Source organism: Cricetulus griseus, chromosome 2, assembly GCF_003668045.3.
Source record: "Cricetulus griseus strain 17A/GY chromosome 2, alternate assembly CriGri-PICRH-1.0, whole genome shotgun sequence".
NCBI classification, from domain to species: Eukaryota; Metazoa; Chordata; class Mammalia; order Rodentia; family Cricetidae; genus Cricetulus; species Cricetulus griseus.
Window position 1 is genome coordinate 130,173,285 of NC_048595.1, and position 15,761 is coordinate 130,189,045.

Genomic DNA, 15,761 nt, shown 5'->3' on the forward strand with positions numbered 1-15,761 from the left:
GATGCCTTTGTGTTTGGGGCATAGATGTTCAGAATTGAGACTTCATCTTGAATTTCTTCTCTGATGAATATGAAATGACCTTCATCTCTTATGATTGATTTTAGTTTGAAGTCTAATTTGTTAGATATTAGGATTGCTACACTTGTTTGTTTCTTGGGTCCATTTGATTGGAAAATCTTTTCCCAACTCTTAACTCTGAGGTACTGCCTGTCTTTGAATTTGAGGTGTGTTTCTTGTATGCTGCAGAAGGATGGATTCTGTCTTTTGTTTCCATTCTGTTAGCCTCTGTCTTTTTAAGACCATTAACATTGAGGGATATTAGTGCCCATTGATTGTTCATTCTTGTTTGCTTTGGATTTGTTTTTGGTTGGCGGTATTGTGTATGAATTCTCACCCCCCCTTGTTTCACTGTTTGTAAATTGGGATTATCTGTTACCTATGTACCAAGGTTACTTCCTTGGGTTGGTGTTTTCTTTCTAAAACTTTCTGTAGGGCTGGATTAGTGGATATGTATTTTTTAATGTGGTTTTGTCATGGAATATCTTGTTTTCTCTATCTATAGTAATTGATAGCTTTGCTGGGTATACTAGTCTAGGCTGACATCCATAGTCTTGTTAGTATAGGTAGAATATCTCTCCAGGATCTTGTGGCCTTCAAAGTTTTCATGAAGCATTCAGGTGTGATTCTTACAGGTTTGCCTTTATATGTTTCTTGGCCTTTTTCCTTTGTTGCTCTTAATAGTCTTTTTTTATTCTGTTTGTTTAGTGTTTTGACTATTATGTGGTGAGGGGACTCACCCCCCCTTTTTTATAAATGAGAAACAAGCTTGTTTTACATGTCAATCCCAGTTCCCTTTCCCTTCCCCCCTTCCTGTCTCCTCACAACCCTCTATACCACCTCCTTTCTGCTCCCCAGGGAGAGTGAGGCCTTCCATGGGGGAATCTTCAAAGTCTGTCATTTGAGCAGTGCCTAGGCCCTCCTATGTGTTTTTAGGCTGAGAGAGTAGGGGACTTTTTTGTGATCCACTATATTTGTTGTTTTATAAGTTCTTTGTGCTTTCATTGGCATGCATTTCTTTAGGTTGGGAAAGTTTTCTTCTATGATATTGTTGAATAGGTTTTCTGCACCTTTGAGGTGGGTTTCTTTACCTTCTTCTATACCTATTATTTTTAGCTTTGACCTTTTCATATTGCCCCACATTTCCTGTATATTTTGTGTTAGCGATTTGTTGGACTTAAGATTTTCTTTTGTCGATGTATCTATTTCTCCTAGTTTATCTTCAATGTCTGAGATTCTCTCTTCCATCTCTTATATTCTGTTGGTTATGGTTGCATTTGTAGTTCTTTATCATTTACCCAGCTTTTCTATTTTCAACATTCTCTCATTCTGTGTTTTTCTTTATTGTCTCTATTTCAGGTTCCAAACTTGCACCATTCGAATTGTTGTTGGAGTTTTTGTTTTGTCTTTTTATCCATTTCTTGAATTTTTTGTTTGTTTTTTTTTCTCCCATTTCTTTAAGGGATTTTCTCATTACCTCTTTGAGTATTTCTATCATCTTCATAAAGTTGTTTTTTGGGTCATTCTCTCCTGTTTCATCTGTGTTGGGATGTTCAGGTCTTGCTGGTGTGGAGTCATATTGATGTTTCTGTTGTTGACTGTCCTCTTATACTGTCATCTTCTCATCCCCTCTTCCAATGTGTATGGATGTGGTCTTTCCCTCTTCTGATGGGTACGGGATGAAGATCTCTTCCAGTGGGAGCAAACAGGTCCAATACTCTGATGGCTCTCCTCTTCCCATGGGTGGAGGCAGGAATAGTACTGATATGTTGGCAGACTCTGGATAGGTTGTTTCACTGGGACAGCTTCCCCCATGATCAGGCCCCATGCCTCAGGAGTGTCCAGGCCTTTTATTGAATATTTTTGCATCAATGTTCATGAGTGAAATTCATCTGTAATTCTCTTTCTTTTTTGAGTCTTGGCATGGTTTGGGTATCAGAGTGACTGTGGCCTCACAGGATGAGTTTGCCAATGTTCATTCTATTTCTATTAGCCTTAACTCTTCATTGAAAGTCTGGTAGAATTCTGTGTTAAAACTTTCTGGTCCTGTTTGTTTGTTTGTTTTTTCTTGGTTGGGAGACTTTCAATGACTGCTTTTATTTCCTTAGGTGTTATCAATCTACTTAAATTGTTTATCTGATCTTTATTTATCTTTGGTATACTGTGTCTATCAAGAAATTTGTCCATTCATTTAGATTTTCTAATTTTGTAGAGTACAGTTCTTTGAAGTATAATGTAACAATTCTATGCATTGCCTCCAAGTCTGTTGTTATATTCCCTTTTTCATTTATGGTTTTGTTGATTTGGATATGCTTTCTCTGCCTTGTAGTTACTTTGGATACAGGTTTATATATTTTGTTAATTTTCTCAAAAAACCAACTCTTTATTTCATTGAGTTTTTTCTATTGTTCTCTTTGTTTATATTTTATCAATGTTAGCTCTCAGTTTATTTCCTGTCATCTACCCCTCTTAGGTCTGTTTGCTTCTTTTTGTTCTAAAGCTTTTAGGTGTGTTGTTAAGTTGCTAATATGGGATCTCTCCAAATTCTTCATGAAGGAACTTAGTGCTATGAATTTTCCTTCTTAGCACTGCTTGCATTGTGTTCCATAAGTATTGATATGTTGTGCATTAATTTTTATTGAATTCTAGGAAGTCTTTAACTTCTTTCTTTGTGTCTTCCTTGACACAGTGGTAACACAGTGGATATTTGTTCAGTTTCCATGAGTTTGTGGACTTTCTATTGTTTCTGTTTTAGAAATCTATTTTTAATACATGGTAGTCTGATAAGACACAGTGGTTTATTTCATTTCTTTTTGTATCTGTTGAGACTTGCTTTGTGCTTGAGTATATGGTCAGTTTTGGAGCAGGTTCTATGCAATGCTAAGAAAAATGTATAATCTTTTTGTTTGGGTGAAAAGTTCTGAAGATATATGTTAGATTCATTTGAGTCTTAAAATATGCTAATTCTATTATTTCTCTGTTTAGTTTCTCTCTGGATGGCCTGTCCATTGGTGAGCATTTGGTGTTAAAGTCTCCCAGGATCATTGTGTGATTCTATGTATGATTTAAGCTTTAGTAATATTTCTGTTATATATGGCTTCTCTTACATTTGGGGCACAGATGTTTTGAACTAAGATATCATATTGGTGAATTTTTCCTTTGATGAATATAAAATACCCTTCTTTATCTCTTTTGATTAATTTTGCTTGGCAGTATACTTTCTTAGACATTGGCTTTTGTTAGATACCAACTTTAATTTTAGGTCCATTTGATTGGAAAATCTTTTTTTACAACTCTTTATTCTGAGGTAATATCAGTCTTTGGTGTTGAGGTGTGTTTCTTGTATGCAACAAAAGCATGGATCCTGTTTCTGTGTCCATTCTGTTAGCTTTATCTTTTCATTGGTGAATTGACTCCATTGATATTGAGGGATATTAATGAACAATGATGTTAATTCCTTTTATTTTATTGTTGTGATTGATGCTTTTTTTGTGTGTTTCCTTTTTTTGTGTTTTGCTGGTGTAAGATTATCTACTTAGTGACTGTGATTTCATAGGTGTAATTAATTTCCTGGGGTTGGAGTTTTCCTTCTCGTACTTTCTGTAGGGCTATATTTGTGTATAGGTACTGTTTAAAGTTGATGTTGTCATGAAATTTCCTGTTTTTTCCATGTATGGTGATTGACAGTTTTGCCAGGTATAGTAGTCTGGGATTGCATCTGTGGTCTCTTAGAGCCTGCAAGACAATAGTCCATCCCTTCTGAATTTCACAGTTTTCATTGAGAAGTCATTTGTGATTCTAATAGGTCTTCCTTTATATGTACTTTGCCCTTTTTACCTTGCTGCTTTTAATATTCTTTCTTTGTTCTATATGTTTAGTGTTTTGATTATTATGTGGCAAGGTTTTCTTTTCTGATACAATTTATTTGGCATTCTATAAGCTTCTTGTACCTTCATAAGTATGTTCTTCCTTAGGTTGGGAAAATTTTCTTCTATGATTTTGTTAAATATATTCTCTGGATTTTTGAGCTGCATTTCTTCTCCTTCTATTCCTATTATACTTATGTTTTGTCTTCTCAGTGCCCCAGAGTTCCTGGATATTTTGTGTTAGGTTTTTTGTTATTACTGTTTTAATTTTATTTTTTGTAAAATAAATTAGAAACAAGATTGTTTTACATGTCAACCTCAGTTCCCTCTCCCTCCCCTCCTTTCCTGCCCCCCCCACTAACACCCTACCTATCCCATACCATTTCTGCTCCCCAGGGAGAGTAAGGTCTTCAGAGTCTGTCATATCCTTTGGGATAGGGCCTAGGCCCTCCCCTTTGTGTCTAGGATGAGGAAGTATCCCTCTATGTGAAATGGGACCCCAAAGTCCATTCCTATGCTAGGGATAAGTCCTGACAGTTTCTTTGACTGATGAGTCTATTTCTTATATTATGTCTTCAATGCCTGAGATTCTCTCTTCCATCTCTTGTATTCTGCTGGTAATACTTGGATTTGTACTTCCTGTTTGCTTACCCAAATCCATTTCTTGGATTCCCCCATTTTCTGTTTTCTTTACTGCTTCTATTTCCTTTTTCAGATCTTGAACATTTTCCTTCATTTGTTTGCTTATTTCTTGAATTTCTTTTAGGGATTTATTGATTTATTCCAATTTTCTTTGTCTTCTCAGTTTCTTCAAGGGATTTGTTCATATTCTCTTTAAGGACCTTTGCCATCTTCATAAAGTAATTTTAATGTCATTTTCTTGTGCTTCAACTATCTTGGATTGTTCAGATCTTGCTATTGCAGGATAGATTGTCTCTGGTGATGCCATATTGCCCTTTTTGTTGTGTTCTCAAACTGGAATTTAGGCATCTGGATTTAGGCTTTCTGTGTTTGTCTTTGCTGAACAGGAGTTTTCTTCTTTGACTTTTCATTGCTTTCTGATCTTTTGGCCTAAATGTCCAAGGGTTCTGGTGACTATCATGTGTTCAGGTCCAATAGGATGCTCCTCTGGGGTTCTTGGTGCTGGGGTCCCTAGATCTGGCCTGGCCTCTGGTAAAGCTTAAGTCTTCTTTCAAAGTTGCAGTTATTGTTTTAAAGTTACAAGCGCTTGGGCGATAACCATCTTGTCTCTCTTAGTTTGAGCCTTGAGCTTACAGACCAGCCAGAGAAGTAACACCAATCCGCAGCAAATGGCTGCACCAAACAATCCCACCCCCACCCCTTAAGCGATGACAATCTCTCCGTCAAGGACAGGAGTTAATCTGGATAATACCAGAGCGGAGACCCCGAGCCAAGAATCCCGTCCCCTAATAAAGGCTGGCAGCAGCCTGGGACGTGTCACCCTATGAATGGCTTCAGCTCCTCAGGCCATATGAGCCACGGGATAGGCAGAGATCAAAGAAATGGAGAATTACCCAGCACCTGCGAAATAATTTACATTCAGTGCCTGTAGGCACCATCATTGTAATGGAGAATGCAGGGACGGCTCCCTACAGGATATGATGCCAGGCAAAGCTGAAGACTTCCTCCAGGTAGGGATACCAAGCCCAAGTGTGGGGATGTAGTCTGGGGTTGTTGGACAGGCTTAAAGGGGTCTAGAAGGTGATGGGCAATGTCTTTCTTGGGGTCCCTTGGACCACTCTGGCCTCTGGCAAAACTGTCTGGACTGTGGGCCCTAGAGTGGAGTCCAGAGGAGAGATGCAGTCAGGGGTTACTGGGAGGCATTTAAGAGTGTTAGGGCAGTGGGCATTGTCTACCAATTATGCAATATTTTTGAAGTCAATACATCGAAGCAATAAATAGCAAAATGAGGCAGGGGAGGGATTCCTGGTAGAAAGTATTTTTTTAATTTTTTAAATTAGAAGCAAGATTGTTTTACATGTCAATCCCCATTCCCTCTCCCTCCCCTCCTCCCCTGCCACCCACTAACTACCTACCTATCCAAAACCATTTCTGCTCCCCAGGGAGAGTGAGGCCTTCCATGGGGGGGTCTTCAAAGTCTGTCATATCCTTTGGGATAGGCCCTAGGCCCTCTCCTGTATGTCTAGGTTAAGGGAGTATTCCTCTATGTGAAGTGGGATCCCAAAGTGCATTCCTACGCTAGGGATAAGTACTGATCTACTACAAGAGGCCCCATATATTTCTGAGGCCTCCTCATTGACACCCACATTTATGGGGTCTGGATCATTTTCATGCTGGTTTCCCAGTGATCATCTGGGGGCCAAGAGTTCACTCTTGTTCACGTCAGCTGTTTCTGTGGGTTTCACCAGCTTGGTCTTGACCCCTTTGCTCATCCTCTGCATTTGGATTCCAGTTCAGTTCAGTTTTTAGCTGTGGGTATCTGCTTCTACTTCCATCAGCTGCTGGATGAAGGCTCTAGAATGGTATATAAGTTAGTCATCAATCTTGTTATTGGGTAGGACATTTAAGGTAGCCTCTCCACTGTTGCTTAGATGGTTAGTTGGTGTCACCTTTGTAGATCTCTGGACATTTCCCTAGTGCCTGATTTCACTTAAAACTATACTGGCTTCCTCTTTGATGGTATCTCTTATTTTGCTCCTCTATTCTTTGATGAATATCTCCTCTATTCTTCCCCCTACACAACTTTCCTGCTCCCTTATGTCCTCCTCACTCCTCTTCTCCCCTTCTCATTCTCCTAGCTCCCTCTCCCCTCCCCCATGCTCCCAAATTGCTCAGGAGATCTTGTCCCTTTCCTCTTCTCCAGGGGATCATGCATGTCTCTTTAGAGTCCTCCTTGTTTCCTAGCTTCTCTAGTTGTGTGAATTATAGGCTAGTAATTCTTTGCTCTATGTGTAAATTCTATATATGAGTGAGTGCATACTATGTTTGTCTTTTTGTGATTGGGTTACCTCGATCAGTATGGTTTCTGCTAGTTCCATCCATTTGCCTGTGAATTTCAAAATTCCATTTTTTTTTTCTGCTGAGTTCTCCAATGTGTAAATGTACCACATTTTCTGTATCCATTCTTCAGTTGAGGGGCATCTAGGTTGCTTCCAGGTTCTGGCTATTACAAATAATGCTGCTATAAACATAGTTAAACAGATGTCCTTGCTGTATGAATTTGCTTCTTTTGGGTATATGCCTAAGAGTGGAATTGCGGGATCTTGCGGTAGGCTGATTCTCATTTTCCTGAGGAATCACCATACTGATTTGCAAAGTGGCTGTACAAGTTGGTACTCCCACTAGCAGTGGAAAAGTGTTCCCCCTTTTCCACATCCTCTCCAAAATGAACTGTCATTGGTGTTTTTGATTTTGGCCATTCTGACAGGAGTAAGACGGTATCTCAGACTTGTTTTGATTTGCATTTCCCTGATGGCTAAGGAGGTTGAACACTTTCTTATGTGTCTTTCAGCCATTTTAGATTCCTCTATTGAGAATTGTCTATATAGTTCTGTACCCCACTTTTTAATTGGATTGTTTAGTGTTTTGGAGACTCACTTCTTTAATTCTTTGTAAATTTTGGAGATCAGCACTCGTTGGATGTGGGATTGGTGGATATATTTTCCCAATCTGTTGGCTGCCATTTTTTCTTGCTGTGTCCTTTGCCTTACAGAAACTTCTCAGTTTCAGGAGGTCCCATTCATCAATTGTTTATTTCAGTGTCTGTGCTACTGGCGTGATGTTCAGGAAGTGGTCTCCTGTACCAATTTGTTCGAGGGTACTTCCAACTTTCTCTTCTAAGAGGTTCAGTGTGGCTGGAATTTTGTTGAGGTCTTTAATCCATTTTAACTTAAGTTTTTCAAATTCCACTCTTAGGCATATACCCAAAAAGAAGCACATTCATACAGCAAGGATATATGTTCAACTATGTTTATAGCAGCACTATTTGTAATATCCAGACCCTGGAAGCAACCTAGATGCTCCTCAATAGATAGAGACAATGTGTTATATTTACACAATGGAGTATTACTCAGTGGAAAAAAATCAATGGAATCTTGAAATCCTCAGGCAAATGGATGGAACTAGCAGAAACCATACTGATCGAGGTAACCCAGTCACAAAAAGACAAACAAGGTATGTACTCACTCATATATGGATTTTAGACATAGAGTAAAGGATTTCCAGTCCATAATCCATACCACCAGATAAGCTAGGAAACAAGAGACATACATGGTCCCCAGGAGAAGGGGTAAAGGACAAGATCTCCTGAGCAAATTGGGAGCATGAGGGGAGGGAAGGGGGAGCTAGGAGAATGAGAAGGGGAGAAGATGAGGATTGAGGAGGACATGAAGGAGCAGGAAATTTGATTTAGGGGAAGAATAAAGGAGAGCAAGATAAGAGATACCATAATACAGTTGGCCATTATAGGTTTAAAGAGAAATCAGGCACTAGGGAAATGTCTGTATATTTACAACGATGACACCAACTGACAATCTAAGCAACAGAGGAGAGGCTACCTTAAATTTTGTCCCCTGATAATGAGATTGATAACTGACTTATATGCCATCTTATAGCCTTCACCCAGCAGCTGACAGAAGTGGAAGCAGACACCCACAGCTAAAAACTGAACTGAACTGGAATCCAGTTGCAGAGAAGGATGAGTGATGAGCAAAGGGGTCAAGATCAGGCTGGTGAAACCCACAGAAACAGCTGAACTAAAGAAGGGGGAGCTCTTGGTCCCCAGACTGATAGCTGGGAAACCAGCATGGGACTTATCCAGACCCCATTAACTTGGGTGTCAGTAAGGAGACCTCAGAAATCTTTTGTTCCTTTTGTAGTAGATCAGTACTTATCCCTAGCATAGGAATAGACTTTGGGAGCCCATCCCACATGTAGGAATACTCCCTGACCCTAGACACAGGGGGGTGGGCTTGGGGCCTACCCAAAGTATAGGACAGACTCTGAAGATCCCCTATGGAAGGCCTCACCTTCCCTGGGGAGCAGAAAGGGTATAGGATAAGTATGGTGCTAGTTGGGCAGGGGCAGGGAAGGAGAGGCAGAAGAGTGAACTGGGATTGACATGTTAAATAATCTTGTTTCTAATTTAAATTAAAATGGAGAGAAAATAGTAATTAAAAAAAGAAAAATATTTTGCTTTTTGGCATTGGATTTGACCTTGTATACTGGAGCAACTTTAGACTGGCTTTTCTTTTAGGTGTATATATGGACTCCATTCTAGATGATAGTTGTGGGAGAAGCAGAGTCATGGAATTACTTGTAGACACATGGAAGAAAAATATAAAAATTGAAGCATAGACTTAGAAAGTTGGCCTTATTGAAATAAATCAATTTTTGTTTCATAGATTTATCAGAGATGCTCTATACTTGAAAAAAATGTATCTTCCTCTCATGTAAGTCAGTATCAATATGACAGCTCACATCCTTTCTGCTTAATGAGTGGTCTGGGCTTGGTCTTACCTGTGCAATATCATCTGTTCCCCCTTAATATCCTGGGATATATTTCCTTATAATTTGACACCAAGTTTCTCTATGATATGTACTTTACTGCTCAGAGTCTAATGGATAAGTGAGAGATATGCCATTATACAATAAATGTCTATTATGTGCTAATTTGTAGGGGAAAATATTAGATGCAATTATTTCTACTATCAAGGGGATAGATCATTTGGTGTTCAACCCAGAAGATAAAAGTTCCCCATGTATTCCAAGAATGGAGGTGCTAATAGAGAATTTGAGATCTATTCAATCTTTGGAATGGTTGGGAAATGAAGTTACCACTTAATTACTCAACGAAGGGGCTCATCTGGAAGTCCCTGTAAGCATAAACTTTCCTAGGAATCTCCCACCACTGTTCCCCTGGGTAGCATTGAAGTGAGAAATTTGCAAGCCCTTCTCAGAAACCTCTGTCACTCTCAGGTGTGCCATCTCATATGCTATATGCTGCCTCTATAAATTAAGACCTTAACACAGTTATTGCAATTATTTTGTAAAACTGAGATGGCTCCCTTGACCAAAATTTGGTTTTAATATCAAGACTGATGATGCCCTTGCACACATAACAAAGGCATAAAATGGTTTAATGCTATAATGGGGATATCTTGGGAGATCAGGACAGCTTCCTGAGCAGATATGGAAATTGGAAAGATCATGGAATAGAACCTGGCTTGTACTGAGTTTAGGTTATGGGCATGTCAAGATTTCTGTACATTTTGAACAGCCACAAATTCCAATGATATCAAAGAAAGGGTTGTCCAGGCATTTTTAGCTTTGCAGTATATGAGCAGCAGGGTAAATGGAAGTAGTTGGACTGGAAAACTATTCACTGTCAAATGTCAAAAGTCTGCTTTGACACTTTATTATAACATTATGCTGAACCATGCAGAAGATGGGGTGATCATTGGGTGATCTTTATAGGAATAGAGTGATGTTGCATTAAAAGTCATAAACTAGGGATGATTGTAGATTTGCTTTATGTCATGATATACAGGCCAACAGGGAGCCATGTTCCACTTACCATTATTTTCTATAAATAAAACCATCATTTTGAAATATTACCCCTTTAAATAAAGGTGATAATCATAAAGTATTTAATTATAAACATTCATAAAGTGAGAGAAGTCATAAATCAATAAGTCATCAAATAAATTTGAGTTTTCCCACAGAAAAGCGAATTGGCACTTAAATGAATTCTGTATGTGATCACTATTTTTTGATGAAATTTTATTATTTAAATTTTTCATTGTGCATATTCATTATACATGGTACTGTGTTACAAAAGCATGTTTTCAGAGAAGCATATATTGTTCATTGAACATATTCCCCCTCCACTCACTCTATTCTTTCTTATCTCTTTAAGTCTCATTAGTCCTTTTATTCATGTAGATAGTTTTGCTTTTGTTCTCATGTCAAATATACAAAAGTGATCTTACATATCAGTGCTCTAATTCCCCTATCTTATTTTGAATCATTGAAATTATGTTCTCCTGCCAATCCATTGTATTGGACAATCTATCAAACTTTTGACAATCTTCTTACCTGACTTTTCATTTCTAGTATTGTAGTATTTTTCAACATTCCTCTCTTTATTAAGTTCCACTTTGGCATCCTGTGTTGACTTCTTTATTTCAACTGTTTTTGTTCTCTAAGAATTTATTTAGGAGTTTATTGTGTCCATTTGAACATACTATAATTATTCTTTTGAATTCTTTGTCTAGGAGGTTATCTGTTTTATTCCTGTTGTTGTGGGGTCTGTAACTTTTGAAGGAGTAGTGTTGCCATGGGACTTTACTATTGAAATTTCCACTTTGAGGGGGTAGATCATTGTTTGGATTTTTTTAAAGTCACTTTGATTTTATATACATATACATATATATACATATACACATCTATATATGTACACATATAATAATATATCTGTGTACATACATATACACATATTTTACATATGTTTATTTATTTATTGTGTGTCCATATGCCCATGTGTATGCTGAGCCAATTCTCTTCTGTCTACCATGTCGCTCCTGGGAGTTCAGTTTAGTTTGCCAGGCTCCATGGCAAACACTATTACCCATTGAGTAACATCACCAGTTCCTACCAATTTTCTTTCAGTGAAAATATTTGCAGTGTTCAAAACAGACTTGTTTTGTAGACTTTAGTTGTTGTAGGTTTGAGGTGCCATTTTCCTCTGCTAGGCTTGTATTTTGGGTACCAACTCCACTTACAGTACTTCCTTGAGAGCAGAATACTGTTTATAAAATAAATAACTATAAAGGGTAGGCCCTCTATGAACATAAAAAATCGTCAAATGAAAAACAGTTATTCTCTAAACACCATTTTAGGAAGAAATAAACACTGATAGCATTGTGTGCATTGTTGTATTATTTACTGTGAGTATGAATGCAAAGGAAAAGAAGAGTTAAATTAAAATTAGCATTGGTCTAATAGAGAAAAGGCTGAAAGAAAAGTAAATAGATGGAGGGAACAATAGGGACCAAGGATAGTAGATGAAGTTTTGGCTGGAGGTAGAATTAACAAGGTCAGGAAATGAAGTCCAATAACCAAAAACAGTATCAGCTGTTAAGAGACTGAGAAATGGAGACCCAAACAACAAAGCAAGACAGTGTTCTTTTCAAAAACCTATAAAAAAGAAAATGAAAAATAAAGAATAGATAAAAAGGAAGATAAAAAGAGAAATAGAGAAGACAGGAATAAAATAGGGTAGAGTTGGTTTGCTAAATTAACAATGCATACAAAGTGAAGAGGAGACATGTTAAGGGGAGAGATGGATGGGTATAGTGTCTGAATGCAGCTTCACTTGCTTGCTGGTTCCAGTCTCTTGGCATTCCTTCTGGGGCTCCCAAGTATCTGTCACACTCCCAGATACTTTTTAGTGATGTCAAATCAAATTTCTCAAGGATTGGTTTGCAGATGGTGTTCATACCTCTCAGTGGTCCTTAAGACCTGTCCCTTGGGTCATCCTTTGCAAGGTCAGTGCATAGATGCTAGTCATATGTTTACAGTCTATGCTGCAAACTGGCCCTTTTGTGCAGCACAGTGCAGTGCTCAGTGCCCTACATGACTCTTAATGTATTTTACCTTGAAGACTCTGGCTCTACATTGTTTTCCTCTTCACTGAATACTATGAGGTTCTGTCCCACCCCATCCTAATGGTATTTGACTGGCCACATTTCAGTGTATACTCCCTACTCCCATGATACTTGAGTTTCTCTTGAGTGCAGTTCACACAGGGTCTCAGGATCCAAGCCTCTCACTCAATGGGAGTATTTTTAGAATGTACTTAAAGATTACTTTTCAGAGAGGAACATTTTCTTGACATCTCTCCTACCTCTTCCAGTGTCACTGCTGTGCACCCCTTGTCCGGCTTTGTATTTGTTTACTGCTCCTTGAATGGTTGCTATTTAATGTACAGTGTGGATTTTTGAACCTGTGCTTTAGCTATAGTTTCTTCTCTTGGCTTCTGCTGTCTGCAAGGCTTCCTCTCACCCAAACTGAGCCACTGTCTCTGGTTGGGTCCCTGTACTTTGTCTTCTGCTCTGTAAGTTTCCCTGTTTTCCTTTGCTATTAAGATTAGAGGTGCTCAGGTGTCATTCATACCTTCTGGTAGTTGGTATATAGCCTTCCAAAATTTAGTCCCTGAGTTTCTGATTGGCTTTGTCTGTGCTTCTTCCATCATTTCAGATCTTGATAATTTGTTGGTTTTAATGAGAGATTTTGTGACAGTGGAAAATCCAATTCTTGAAATCTTTTGGTTTAAATATAACAAAAAGCATATTCAAGGAAATCAGATGGCTTAGGAGTAGGTTTTCTGAGTTATTAATGTCAAGGACTTTCTAAAAATCCCTGGTTATGTAAGGAAGTACTGGAAGATGCCTATTGATGTGACATGTGGAGCATAGATTTTAGAGATGTAAAGTTGAATAAGCTGTGTTTTGCCTTTGAAGACTTAAAAGTCTTAGATTTAAGAATTTGAAGAATAATATTCTTCTGCTATTTAAGTCAATGTCAACTAGTGTACTTGTCAGTCACTCCTATAAAACAGCTGCTCAATGTTTAGAAAAAGCATCAATGAAAAGCAAGTATAAACTCAGTATTGTTTCCTTAAATAATTCCTATCAAATTAAATAAAATAAAAGCTAGGTAAGAACAAATTCTAATTTGGTACTGATGTTATGTAGGGAAGATTGATGACAACTGACAATATTGTCCACTGTTCTTAATGTAATGCTGATTTCTATTTGAAATAGAGAAAACAGTGGCTTGCTGCTTGCTGAAGTAAGAAAACTCTGTGAGATGCTTTATTGTGCATTCCAAGGCACATCTTTACAGGTAATGAGGTATGAGAATGACTGATAAGCACACGAGAACAAAATAATAAAACAAACAGTTTCACCTAAGTAACATTTGCTTATAACAAATAAGCAAAACTTTACTAAAAATGTCTGATATAGAGACTTGAAAACTTTTGAAGTCACCACCCTGTAAAAAAAACCCAAAGCCAAGAATTATAAGTTAATTTAACTCTCTATTTATTCTGCTGTAATCAATGGACAGCTTTTAACATGTATCATGAAATATAAATGCATAATTTACATAATTTAATATGCAACTTCTTGCTTTTGTAGGTAGACTTAAGAAATTCTATGCATTTTCCTGTTGAACTCCTTTAGGGGGAGTTTTGTGAGGGCATGAAGAAATTAGTCTAATGTGGTAATAACTACTTTTAAATAACTTTCTGATCTACTTTATTTCGCTTGACACACACAAACTATTTTTACATCTATTGTATAGATTGAAAGACTGAAATTTGTCCTGGGAAGATAATGGAACACTTGGCTAGCATGAACTTAACTTTGACTCCCCATATGGTATAAAGTGGGTGTGGTTGATAACATATACCTGCATGAACACGGAAAGAGTAAGGTAATCCCAGCCACTTAACAAGTTGAGGCCAGCCTGAGTTATGTGAAACTCTGTTCTTTAGTTTGTCTTGGTCAATGTTCTGTTGCTGTGAAGAGACACCATGACCATGGCAACTCTTATAAAGGAAAATATTTAATTGGGGATGGCTTTCACTTAGAGGTTCATCCCATTATTAGCTTTGGTGGAAGCAAGGCAGCATACAGGCAGACATGGTGCTTTAGAAGGATCTGAGAGTTCTACACTCAGAGTCTCAGGCAGCAGGAAGAGGGAGACCCTGGACTTGGAATGGCCTTTTGGAAACTTTAAAGACCACCCCCAGTGGCACACTTCCTCCAACAAGGACACTATCACTCCCTGGTGATCGGGTATTCAAATCTATGAGCCTATGGGGCCATTTTTCATTGAAAAAATACAATTCATGCAAACATAGTCCCCTACTACCACAAATTATGCAGTCAAGTTTCCTGCCTTTGGGGACAATTACAGGGGTCAGCACAATCATAGTGCAATGGATTAAGCCTAACCCTGGAAAAACCACCTTCGTGATCATGGGCTCTCCCCTGCCAGGCAGTATTCATTTTCTTTTAAAGTTTAATTATCACTATTCATTAATTTTACCTTTTAAATTTCATAAAATGTATTTTGATCATATTCACTCCCTCCCCAACTCCTCTCAGATCTATCTCCCTTTCCATAGTCATCCAAATTTATGTCTTTGTTTAAAAAAAAAATCTCAAACCACAAATAAAAAGAAGTCATCAAGTTCAATTTGTGCTGCCCATATATATATTTGCGTATATATGGTCTTCCATGTATTTGTGCTGCCCATATATTTGTGTATATGTGGTTTTCCATTGGACATGGTTGACTTAACAGAGGCTGCCACCTTAGAGAAGACTGGCCTCACTCTCCCAGCAACTATCAATTCCAATAGTACTCAGGTAGGAATGGGAGTTTATGCCTACCTCTCCTCTCCATGCTGGAATTTTATCTGGCTTGAGCCTGCACACATCTGCCAGGTTCATTGTGAGTTCATGTATGCATCTGTCCATCTTGTGTAGGAAACACTATTTCTTTGTAGCTATCCACTGCCTTTGGATCCCACAATATTCCTGCTTCCTCTTTTGCAGTGATTACTGTACACTGGGGTGAGCATTCATGATATCAATGTTATATTTAGGATAGGCATTTTATGGTCTTTTAGTTTATGCAGTGTGACCATTTTGGTTCTCAATATTAATCATGTATCTTGCAAAATAAGTTTCTGTGACCAGTGCTGAGAGATATATTAAATGGGCATAAAATCATTCACTAAGAGTCAATAATATGTCCATTTAACAGAATAACAGTAGCAGG

At 38.0% G+C, this 15,761-nt stretch overlaps 1 non-coding gene across 1 annotated transcript; it reads right to left on the reverse strand.

Moving 5' to 3' along the window:
* Nucleotides 1-14,814: 14,814 nt before the first annotated feature.
* LOC113834450 lies at nucleotides 14,815-14,979 on the reverse strand. Its single transcript, XR_003482959.1, has one exon. It is a non-coding gene; the product is annotated as a U1 spliceosomal RNA (small nuclear RNA).
* Between the last annotated feature and the right edge of the window lie 782 nt (nucleotides 14,980-15,761).